This window comes from Gopherus evgoodei, chromosome 8 (genome assembly GCF_007399415.2).
Source record: "Gopherus evgoodei ecotype Sinaloan lineage chromosome 8, rGopEvg1_v1.p, whole genome shotgun sequence".
NCBI lineage: Eukaryota > Metazoa > Chordata > Testudines > Testudinidae > Gopherus > Gopherus evgoodei.
Window position 1 is genome coordinate 76,406,852 of NC_044329.1, and position 12,462 is coordinate 76,419,313.

The following is a 12,462-nucleotide window of genomic DNA, read 5'->3' on the forward strand; positions in this document are numbered from 1 at the left end:
AAGGCAGAGTGAATGATGGTTGAGTGGCCAGTGGCAGAATGGCCGGTGGTGGAGCGAATGATGGTGGAGCAGCCGGTAATGAAGTGAATGACCGCTGAGCTATTGGCAAAGTGGCCAGAGTGAGAATGAGTGACCATGGAGTGGCAGGTGGCAGTGAGTAGTGGTGCAGAGTAAACAACACAGCAACAGCAGCAGAAGGGTTGCTTGATGCCACCTGCCCATGGTGGGAGGTGAACCCATGCGAATGCAACTCTGAACTCTGGGTTGATACTGACGAATGACAACTGTGAGTCACGTGTGGTGAAGGAAGGGAGACTAGCATGTTAAAAGGACATTTGTTGTTGGACTTGCACACCACAAGGTGAGAGACTGAGCAAAAGAACACTGCCCAATATACTCGAGGTTGGAGGGGGCTGCTAATGGTCATGAGTTTTCAAGCCATGCTTTTGGTGTTTTCCCCGTTTAATGCCAGGTTCCTTTCCTCTTTTATTAAAAGTGTTCTTTTCCATACACAGACTCAGTGTTTGTGAGAGGGGAAGTATTGACTCTTAGTGGCACCCAAGGGTCATGTGTAATTTTTCCAGATTACTGGGTTGGAGCTCGAGCTAGTTCAGTGTTGTACTGTCAAAAGGAACCCCTAGTTATTGAACCCAGCCATTGTTGCTGCTGACTCCACCTGGCAGGAAGGTTAAAAATCAAATACAACTTCTATTGCAGTTCAATTTTGAGGTCATCATACATGTCATAGCTGTTTCAAGTGTCTTATGCACAATTATTATTTTTGGAAAATCACTTGATATTTACCAGTAAGTGTTTTTCCTTTCACTCTAGCATGGCAGTGAAAGTAAAATATGAAGAATTTCAAATAGTAAAAAGCTTTGGTAAAGCCTGTTGCAAAGTTTTTGTTTTGCACCAAGTCTCATCACCTCATAAGATACATAGTATGTATATGCCAGTCTTCAGACCAAATCTTTCACACCTTACTCCCCCTGGTATCCCATTTAAGTCAATGGGAATTGTGTCCAAATATAGAGTGAGGACAGGATGATTTAGACTGAATACAGACTGGTCGGATTGCCTGGGGCAACAGTGAGGGAGAAAAATAAAGGAGGAGGTGTGAAGGGCTGCTGTACAATTGGAGAATGGGTGGGTTAGCATCTATGAGGTGGATTTTCACTACCGGGAAGTGGGCCTAAGCTTTGGGGACAGGGTGCGCCATGGCCTCACGGGCTGCCTCTCCCTGATTAGGGGTGCTAAGGAATGCTAATTAGCTGTCCAGTCTCTGTAGCAGTAATAGGAACTAGAACCAGATACAAAGTCTGGTATGCTGTGGTAGTTTATACAAAATATAATACATTTTATTATTATTTATTCACTGCAAGGAAAAGGGAGCAGTTAAACAGATGCGCAGTATGTGTAGGCAGTTGAAAGTGAGGTACATTGCATTTGGAAGTAAGGGGGAGTCACTCTTGCAGATTAAAAACAAACAAAAAAAAAACAGCCATGCAGATATTTCAATGCAGGAGGAGCCAAGCTTTTGGTAGGAGAGCAGGGACTGCTTATGAATTAGCATGTGTAAGTGGCTGGGACTGGTGTGTCAGTGCTATGATCTGATGACCCAGATGGTCGTTTCAGCTTAATCAGGTGGCCAGCAAGTGTTCGCTGTCCATGCACTGTTGCAAGCCTTTGTCAGGAGACGATGAACCCGTGCTAGAAGACAGGGTTTGAGAATTCACTGAGCCTTGATGTAAGAAGGAGAGAGAGGAGCTGGCCCAAGAGATAGGTCTAGGTGTGGTTGAAGTCAGATGTAGATATTACAAGATCCTTTGCTGCTGACTTTATCAGACCTGCAGGTGACCTTTCTGCTGACTTTGAGTTCCACATGAAACCTTGTGGTAGAATTAATGAGAATGGTTTATTGTCTCCCATGGAGCTTATACTTTACTTTACTTGTTCACAGCACAAATGTTTTCTAACTTTAATGCCAAGAAGGTCAAGGATGTGGCCGAATTTGTAAACAACTCTGGTGTACAGCTGTGCTAGCAGATTTAAAAACTCTGAGTGCAGACCTGCTGTAGGTCAATTAGGTCCCAGTCTTTTCCAGGACAGTACTTAATTTTGAATACTGATTTCTAGTACTTCATTGAATATCGTATGTTTGTTTTGATCACCTTTGTATTCAGAGTAATAATCTCTTTTCATCAGAAAGATCTACAGCAAGTGCTTACATTTCTTCAAAGAAAACCATTTAAAGGACATTCTCTGATAGAGATACTTTAGGATGGAGTTAAGATTGTAAAGTTGCATCTGTTACTTTGGCAAAAAAGAACAGCACATGTACCACATACGTTCAGTAAGTGAAGAACTGAAAAATGAAGAAGATCCAGGAAAGTCAGAATTAAGGATAAAGAATTAAGCATTTTATAATTCAGAGATGCCTCTTCTCCTTCTTTCCCATCCACACTCACAGACAGTAGCTGCACTTCTGAGAGATGTGGGAAGCTGGGCCACCAGGTAATGTCTTTTCTCTCCATTGTCACTGTTGAGAATGTGTCCCATCGTCTTCTGTAACCAATGTCAGCTGCTTCACTGAGCTAGCCTCTTCACTGATTGAGGATGAATTAACAACACAGTGGTGAAACTGGCTCATCTGCAGGCAGCTGGACAGTTGTGCTAGCTCAAGCAGTTTAGACACTGAGTCATTTTGTGCTCCCTTCCTTGGGTTCCTGCATGCAAGCCAGGGCCCAGGAATTTCACAGTTTAAAAAAAATACCTCCAATAAACCCAGCATTGGGGATTTATGATGGGGATTGTGAATCATGTATATATTCTAGGAAAAAACATCTGGACAAACTGTTGACTGGAGCTTGGCAAATAATGGATTTTTCAGTTCACTGGCATTTCTAAAATATTGAGAGAAAAATCTCTCTTTGGGTTGAGAAAACAACTGAAAACAAATGTGTTAAAGGTTGGCTAAGTGAAAAGTTTTTTTTTAAAAAAAAAGGTCATCTGGAGGTTGAATAAAACATTTTGTTTGACCCAGAATAAAATGGTTTTTTTATTTTAAGAATTTTGTAACTTTTAACCAATATTACAGGAAATTTTGAGACAAAAAGTAATTTTGAATCAAAAGATTGAAGTCTCATTTCAAAAAGTCAAAATGAAATATAAATTGAAATATTTCTTTTTTTAAAAAGTTGTTTTGTTTTCACCTGAAAACATTTGATTAAATCAACACCAACACCAGTGTTGCTAACGCTGCATTTTTCACTTAGTAAATGTTTTGGTGAAATTTTTTTGCTGATCTCTACTTTCAAACGGAGGCTTCATTTTACATTTTTTCAATAAAAAGGGTGAGAGGCTGTAATGGGATGTGTAAACTCCATACAGGTGAACAAAGGATTCACACAAATCTGAGAGCTCAGTTAGTCCACCTTGCTGCACCTGGAGGTTGTGTCGGACTTAATTTGTCATAAGACACAGCTGGGGAGTAGTTGAGTCTTCTTCATTAAGGAAGGGAGGGAAAGGTACAGGGGAAGGTCTAGGACAGAGCCCCAGGATAGAGACGCCCAGGAAAAAAAGAGTGGAAGTTCCTTCACTCCCAGACAGGATCTGTAGGGAGGCAGTAGAAGAGGACCTAGCCACGATGATAGGCCCTGAGCAAGGGGCAAGGCTCCAAGGAAATACCCCTGTGTGTTTGTGTCTCCAACAGGAATAGGAAGCTTGGGAAACCCAGCAGGATTGAAAACTCAACCCCGTATGGGCAATGGTTGTTGGAGTTAAGTTTGATTTGTCTGGGGTTTTCTACATTCTGTTGGGAGATTCTGGAGATGAAGCCTGGGAAACTGAGAGGAGAGTTGGACCGCAGAAGAGCCTAGGATGACAGGTAGAAGACACTGTGTTGATGACTAGAGTTGTATGGGACACAGACACCTTGGAAGGGGTGAGATTGAATGTGCCCTGGCTGAAGAACTGAATTCGAAGAAGGAGCCAGAGCCAGAACAGCTGTCAGCAAGGGGCGTCAAAGAAAAGGAGCTTGCTACCCAACACCCACCAACATGAGGGTGCACCAACGAGTGAGCGAGTTCTACAGAGGTTTAGTTAAAAAAGAGAGAATGTGTTGAGATTTTGGAGGGGCAGAAAGTTAAATACTGGGGGGGCGTGTTTCCCCTGCTTCTGTTATCGCCCTCCATCCCAGCACTCTTGTGAATCACCTTTGTAATTTCCCGAGCCTTAGTTAGCTGTGATTTGTTGTGATTTCACCCTAGTGATCACATTTTTATTTGGCTAAATCCGGCGAGCATTTTTTAATATCCTACTTGAATGATGAGCAAAGCCTAACACTGCAAGCATAAAATAGAGAAGGGGAAAGATAGGCAGATTTGTTCTAAGAGAACTAGATCTTGGGTTTGTATTTCATTGCACGTTACTTCATCTCTGATGAGTTATCACCAAACATGTTTACTACAGTAATGTATTTCACAACCACAGGGACATTTTTTTTGGCCTTGCAAGTTTTCAAATAAATGCAACCAATATACAATAGTCAGCCAAGGCATCTGCATTTTAATATGTGTATATTCTTGCAAGAAACAGTATTGTACAAAATGAGCTGCATAAGCATCCTCTTAAAAGCAATAAATACATACAAAAATCCTACAGGAAAACTACTGTAGTAATTCTGTTTGCCAGTTAATCACCCATTTGCAATATCTGTATTCCCAGATAATTGCCGGAGTCTTCCCGATTAACATACACTGTATAAATCTCATTGTTAAAAGACCTGGCTTTAAATCCACATGGGAGCTGACAGTTAAGGATTAAACCACCATTACTGAGTCACAGAGGGAGCAGATGAAGAACATTAAGGTTGGTGCCCTGCTGTAACTAGATACTTCAGAGTTTGAGTCATGCTCTCAAGTGACTGTGGTATGTACAGAAGGCAAATCTGGAAAGGTGTGTGGAAAAGGTGTGTTTAGTGTCAAGAGATCAGGAAATACAATTACTTGGTTTCTACAGTAGCATACCAATCTCAGCAAAGCTAAGACAGTCTACAGATGAAGTGGAGCTTTTTGCCATCCAACAAACCCAAAAGGGAGATTACCAAAAGGAGAGGCAGCCTTAACTTACATTTGACAATCATATGCATTGGTGAAAACACAACATGATGTTCAGTTGTGAAAAGCCATGCCTACATGCTTCAAGATCCTGTAGACATCACTGACCGGACTGGGAAAAAATGGCCGATTATCAGTCCATGATCTGTTTGTGGTGAGCTTAGGGTGACCAATTTTATAGGGACAGTCCTGATATTTGGGGCTTTGTCTTATATAGGTGCTTATTACCCCATCCCCTGTCCTGATTTGTCACACTTGCTATCTGGTCACCCTAGGTGAGCTCAGCCCAGCAAGTCTCATGCCTGGACTGCCACCCTTAGCTATAGCTGCCATGTCAGATGCATGACTGTTGATTGAGCCAGCCCTGGCAATATTTCCACTGATTTATGGACAGTTGCCCAGTGCTGTGCTGCCTGTATTTTAACAGGGGGTACTCCTTTTGCTGCCTTTGAGAAACTTTTGTGTGTCAGGAGTGTACATTCTTGGGGAAAGATATTGTGGAATCTGCATAGTTGCTTTCTCTATTAAACTAAATGGCTTCCTCAAATCCTATGAAAGAGGCAATTTTGAAAGTGGGAATACAAAGAGACCATAGTCACTAGTAGTTATTCTAGGCTGCTGCTTTGCACTTCTGAGAGTATGCTGTGCAGCAGCATGCTTATTGATTTGCCTAGTGGTTTTATGTGTCTAAGAAAGTCATCATGGAGGGTGTCTTCCCCCTTATCTTCTCCTCCATTTCCCTGAGAAGTTTGTGAAAAACTCTGGAAGTCCTCAGTGGGTCACATCGGTGGGACTCCTCTCTGAACCACAAGAGGTCTGTCAGGTGGGAAAGACATGGAAGCACTAGTGTTTTCCTACTGTTTTCGCCTTCTGCATTGCTGAGCTGCTCCTGAGTGCCATCCTCCCACCAGGACACCTTTGCTCTTGGCAGATCCTCCAAGTCTTCTCCCAACTGCCCCAACAGAGATTGGTGACATTTTCTTGGTGTTTGGAGAGCCTTACGTGCATGAGTCCTAAAGAAAAAAGTGACATGCTGAAAATCTGATGTATTGGCAAACACGGCTTTGGCATGCAGGTCTCTTCATAGGCTGATAGGCATGAAGCTTAATCATTTTAGAACATTTTGTGGGCTTATTTGACTCATCTGTGTTACAAACTTTTTCGAAGGCATCAAAGCAGCTGATTCTAACTTTGCCTGTTTTCTAGTCTCATATCAGAGAGGAAGAAGTCAAAGTGGAATTTACATGCCTGATGTAAAAATATCTTGCAATAGGTTAATGTAAAATATCTGGTATTTTTCTATATTTTAGTAAACCCTGATAACAGCATTTGCAATCCCTTAATGCTATTTCTCATATTCTTGTTACAGTAAGTGTATGGAAAACACGTTTCCTGGTTTTAAAAGCTCAAAACAAATTTCAGCAGTTTAATCTCAGTGTTAGAAAAAGGATCACAGCAGCTGCTGTAGTATTTTGTATTTAAGCTAGTTTTCGTAAAGACTCATGACATGCTCCCTGGGAGCTAAATATTGACAGGCATGCTCTGGCAAGCGAGATCAAGCTTGCTGAATTAACAGAGCTCAAGTCTCTACGTTGACACTGTATCCCAAGCCTAAAAACTATTATCCTACTCCATTTATTTTGGTTTTATAGGTGATACTGCCACTTGAATTAGGGATTTCCAACGTATCTTAAATGTTGTAACCATGAATTAATTTGATTTGAGAAAAAAATACTTTCAAGGCTGCTTGTATACTGAAGCTAGATAACATCTTTAGTATCCATACCATGTGTGAAATGGCAAATGGTCCCATAAAACACTCATGATTTCAAACTTCCCAATATAAACAGTAACTTTTAAAAGTAAAAGGGCTTAAAGATATTATTCATCTTTTGTACAGTTATAACAACCACATCCCAAACTATCAATCCCTGAAAGGCATGGGTCAAAAGCTAAGCTTAGACATAAATTCATTACAGGATATAATTAAGAAGATTACTTTGTATTATGTAGCTAAAAATACCACAAATGGTTATTTTTTTCTAATTGTAATGCATCCTGTTTATAAAGCTTACTGTTTACTTGTTAAATTTCTGAGTAAAGAATTTAAGCCTCTTTGGGCTCTGAAGAAATTTAGTGGATAAACTTAATTGATTACCAGATGTATTGTGCAGCATATGGTATTGTACAGCTTTTGTGTGTGTTTCATAGTATTTTCTTAAATTACCAATATTTGTTTTGATTCCAAAAATGCATTTGTCTAGGCTCTGTGGCGTATTGGATTTAAGTGCTGACTTTACTATGCTGGACAGATGTGTTAGAATTTTGCATTAAATGTTTATATTTTTGTGAGTTTTCGTCATTGAACATTCCATACAAAATATGTCAATGATAGTTCAAACAAATGTTGCCTGTCGTAAAAGTTTCTTTAGTAATAATAATCAGAATTCCTTCTCAATACTGTATGTCCAACAAGAAGAAGGAAGCAACTTTTGCTTTTGTCCAAAGATATTTTCCTTAGGCTAAAACAAAGAAGTGCTTTCAGTATGAAGGTCTTTCTTTTTAGATTGACAGAAAGAAAGAAATGGAAAGTGTCCATGCATGAGCACAGTACTGCTCTGATTCTTCAAGTTGTTGTGCACAGGAAGACTCCTATATTTGTGTGGAGTCCACTGACTTCAGTGGGTTCTGAGTGGACATAAGCATCCATTCATGAGGATGAGTTTACAGGATCGGACCTTTAGTGTGTAATTTACTTGGCAACAGTAGCCACCTGAGCTAGCTCACCAGGAGTGTTCTGCTGGCATGTGAAGTAGATTGTTGTGCTCTTAAAGCACATTGAATACAAAATAGCTACAAGTGCCACAAAGTAGAGTTGGACTTGACTCCTGATCTGAACCGTCAGATCAGAGAACACTCACAAATTTGGAAGCAGAAAGGTTGAAATCCAAACCCAGGTTCAGATGAGGATCTGATTTTTCTATGTATCTTTATAATGGGATTAATCAAAATCCTAGATCCAAGCATAACTGAGCCTTTGAGGGCTCAAAAGCTACACCCAGCTTTTGTAGCTCAGTCCATCTCTAGTGCTGGGACTATTAAGGAGATAAATGAAGTCACCTAAAGAAATGGAAATAAAAATTATATAGCTGGTATCTGGTGGGTGAATGGGTTGTTAACTACACTGCTTTGGCAGCAGTTTACCATCTTGCATGGATTTACTGTTTTCCACAGTAACAAGTATTATTTATTTCACTATTAATTAAATACTGATCCCTTTAGGAGGAGATGGTAGTGTGATTTCTTGGCAAGAGCAAGGGAGATCTGAGCTCTGTGCACCTGACTCTTCCCCTCTGCACCTCAGTCTCCTTTTCTGTAATACGAGATTCTAGTACCTTTGTAAAATGTTTTGATATTGTCTGATATCAAAAGGTGTTATGTAAACAGCAAATATTGCTAGTCTTATTACAGTAGCAGTGAGATGTTCTAAAGTCTATTTTCAGATCAAATGGATGTTTTCTTGGTGGACCCATGGATTTAAGTTAATTCAGCTCAGTTTTCATCAGTGAACAGTGTTTCAAAGAAGACATCCACTCAGCACTCTTAGGGGCTGTTTTGTATTTTGTTGGGTATTTTTTTAATGGAGGCCAGGAGACTGAATATATGCGAAAATTAAGTTCCTTGCTTATCCTTTGAGATGTCTTCACTGGACAATGATTAAAATGATCAGATGGAGCAGTGCACTGGTATTTCCCTGTATCCCTTAGTGTTGCTTCTTAATAAATTGAACAATTAAGCCTTAGGTCTATTAATCCTGTTATAACTGTCATTAATGCGAAAGCCAGAATCAAAATATAGTATAAGGTTCCATCTTGAAGTCAGTAGTGTCATGATGACCATTGTTATGAAGGTTGGTCATAAGTGGGACTTATATAAACTAACATTATTTATTATCATCTATTACATATCCAGAGATTTTTATAGTTCAGAAAAAATGAAGACTAAGGTTCTTTTACACTACTGACCAATAAAAGATATTACCTCACCCACCTTGACTCTCTAATAGATTATGTAGCTCAGACGTGCTACTATTCCATTTTCCATTAGGGTATTACCCAATACCCTTCTGCTAATTAAACACGCTCAGCTAAAATAATGGCATGAGTCTTTCAACATGTTTCTTTTTTATTGATTTAGGCTGTATGTTGTACTCTTATCACTTTAGAGAAACAAGTCATTCTGGGAAATTGCCATCCTTACATATAATACCCAAGTTTAATTAAAGGCAGAGGTACCAGCTGCCTCTTGGTTTAGTTTTTGCTGTCATGTAAATTTCATTACAAAAATACAGAAATGTAAGGAACTAAATATTTAGGAACTGATGTATTTAGTTATAAAACCATAATTATACAAGTATACTTCACATCTGTCATCCAGTGTTTTAATGCTGTGGTAGTTATTAGCTGAATATTTCTATTATTACTATTCTACAAGCAACTGCCATTCTTGAAACTGATTGATGTTTAGGAATAAAGCACATTTATTATATGTTGCCAACTTCTGAGGACCAATCTTATATCCTACAATGCCTTTAGAGGAATGATGATACCTCATCTTTCTGGAACTAATCACTGCTGAAGAAAGTAAAAGGGTGAAAACATAGTATTTTTTCCACTGAAGAACTTTCATTGCATTGCACACCATTCAGGTATAAAATGATTATAGTATTTTATCTGCCAAAGGTGACACTGGTGGAAGATAACTTTATACTATATGTGCTGAGAGAGAGATGTATGTATAGAGTCTGTAACTGTACAATTGCTTGGTTTGAGATAGTGAATTTGTTTGTAGGTTGCTGAGGCAGAGTCTCGTCTTTCATTCCTTAGAGGCAGCCACTGATCAACACTAGTCCTCCTCCTCATTGTCAAGATATGTTGCTGCCAGAGTCTCTCCGTGCTTTGTGTAGCTTAATTTAGGTTAGCCCTCCAGCCAAACCAATAAACAGCTCTTCCCTCCAGATAAACAAAAGTCCAACAAAATAAACAGTCCACAAAATGAGTTGTTTGCCCTCCTAGGGCCACATCCCTCTTGCTAGAATCTGTGCAGCCTTCTGCCCTTGATTGTTAGAAGTTTCCAAAGACCTGTCCTTTTGCCAGTTGTACAGGTTTACAAGCTATCAAAAAATATTATCCTGGGATGGCTCACTGAGGTATTTGAATATTTTCTTGTTATGTAGTTGCTTTCTCTTGCCTGTGCTGTTGACACAGATTGTTCTCAAAAGACACTGTGCAAAAGTGGGGGCTTGCTGCACTCCCATTGTCCGGCTGTGGTAGAAGAACAACAGGAGACAAGGGATTTGGTTTAATTTGGCCACAACTGGGTTCCTAAATGCTTGGGAGTACCTAGCAGATAAAAGCATACGGTACAGGTAATTCCATAATTATTTACATATACCAGCAGTAGGAGGGACTGCTGTCAGCCTTCCCCCTTTCCCTATCCTGGTCACCAGCTAATCCACTGCTGGAACTCTGCCATCCCCACCCTTCAAATGAGAGTTAAATGGGGCTGTAAAGGGAAGGGATACAGAGCCAACCCCACTGCCATACCAGTCATAGGAACCCCAAAGCATCCCCTCCCCCATTTCCACTCCTTTAAAGAATACCTCCCTTAACTCCTTTAGCAGTCCATTTTATCTGATCACCGTATCCCTTCCCTGCAGCACACCTGCACTGGACATCTGCCTCTCACATACATAATGAGTTGTGACATCATAGCCTAATACCCACTTCAACTAAGCTCCCAACCTGCTGTGAGGACAGCAAAACCCCCACCTCACCTTAGCTGATCTGGTGCTGCAGGAAAAAAATCCTTCCCATCTCCCCAAGAAAGGAGTGGCTAGAGTAGCGCCCACAGCAGGTAAAGAGAAAACCTGGTATTTACCACTTCCGTGGATGGGAGGGTGGGTACTGCTCCACCTGGTCCAGGTAAAAGAGCGCTTTTCCTGTGCCAGCTTGGATACAACTAGTCTCCTATCTCCTCCTCTGGTTGCTTGGGATGAGGTGGGGGGAAATAGGCCATTGCTCCCATGCTGACCTGGGGTGAAGCAGCTGCAGCCAGCCACTCTGGCATTCTAACTCTTAAAGAGCCACACGCCTTTTCCTACAATCCAGACCATGGCCCTCACCACTTAATATGCAGAGAGGTCTTTGTCTCAGGCTGTTTGGATTGAAACTACCAGGAAATGTTTTCGGCAACCTGGGGGAAAGGCTTTCCCCAGAAGAAGCGGTTAGAGAGTGTGCTTGGAAGGCATGTTTGTTTGTCTGTGTTCATGCAGGGTGTGTGCATGTGACAGAGAGAGACACACATACGGAGGGCATTTGAGGCCCTCTTGTTTCAGTTTGTGTGGACCTGTGTGCATTTCTAATTACAATGCACAGCTTTTAGAACATGCTGTGATTTAAAAAATCCTTGTATTTTTCTTTTGGAAACCTGATGTAGATCTGAAAGTGGAGGGAACTTCCAGACCCTCTTGCTTTGGCTTGAAGGAACAGGGAGGGAGTCTAGAAGAAAAATCCATTTGATCATATCATTGTGGTTTATTTCTCCTGAAAGCCTGTGATAATGGTGTCCCCAGGTATTCTGGAAACCGCCTCTGTAGGTCTTGAGAGTGCAAATCACTATTTGTATTGCTTGTTATTTGTATTGCTAGAAAATGAGAGCTATGGACAGCATTTCTAAACCATTCAGCACCTGTAGTGACTCCTCTGTAAAGGAGACGGGTAATACACCGTGGTGGTTCTTTAGCACATGTAAAGGAGAAAGGCTTGTGCCATGAGGTCAGAAACAAGTCAGTGGCTTCTCTTCTCTCTCCACTTGGAACAAAGATGGTCCAATAATGCTGAGCAGCCACAAGTCCAAAGAAAAGAGCACTGGTTCTTTCAGCATTTTGCTCTCTCCTCCTGAAAGCAGACAGAAAGAGACAGAGAGACAGATGCCAAATCAGCACTCTAAGTTCTGAATAGGCCTGTGGTTTGAGAGCTGCTACTTCCAAACCACAGATAGTTTTGGGTCCTGGATTAAAAAGTAAAAAAGAGACCAGTCTTGGAAGCTGGGGCCAGGGCCACCCAGAGGATTCAGGGGGCCTAGGGCAGGGCCATCGGTGGCAATTCAGCAGCAGGTCCCTCTTGGAGGGAAGAAGCCGCCACCGAATTGCCACCAAAGAATGAAGCAGTGGTGGTAGAGCAGCCTAAGTGCCGCCAGTCACGTTTTTTGTTTTGTTTTTTTCTGCTGCTTGCGGCTCTTTTACTCACCGGGTGGTGCTCCGAGGCTTTGGCAGCACTTCAGC

The 12,462-nt window shown here is 41.1% G+C and overlaps 1 protein-coding gene and 1 long non-coding RNA gene across 3 annotated transcripts in view; one reads left to right on the forward strand and one right to left on the reverse strand.

The window, feature by feature from the left end:
* The window catches only part of DPYD (dihydropyrimidine dehydrogenase), a 627,421-nt gene that overhangs the window by 528,946 nt on the left and 86,013 nt on the right, over positions 1–12,462 (forward strand). The gene's annotated exons all lie outside the window — the stretch shown is intronic.
* Positions 1–12,462, reverse strand: part of LOC115656267 — a 38,739-nt gene that overhangs the window by 1,753 nt on the left and 24,524 nt on the right. Inside the window, exon 2 of the long non-coding RNA XR_004001614.1 lies at positions 5,976–6,130. This is a non-coding gene — a long non-coding RNA (uncharacterized LOC115656267). The remainder of the gene's footprint in view (positions 1–5,975; positions 6,131–12,462) is intronic.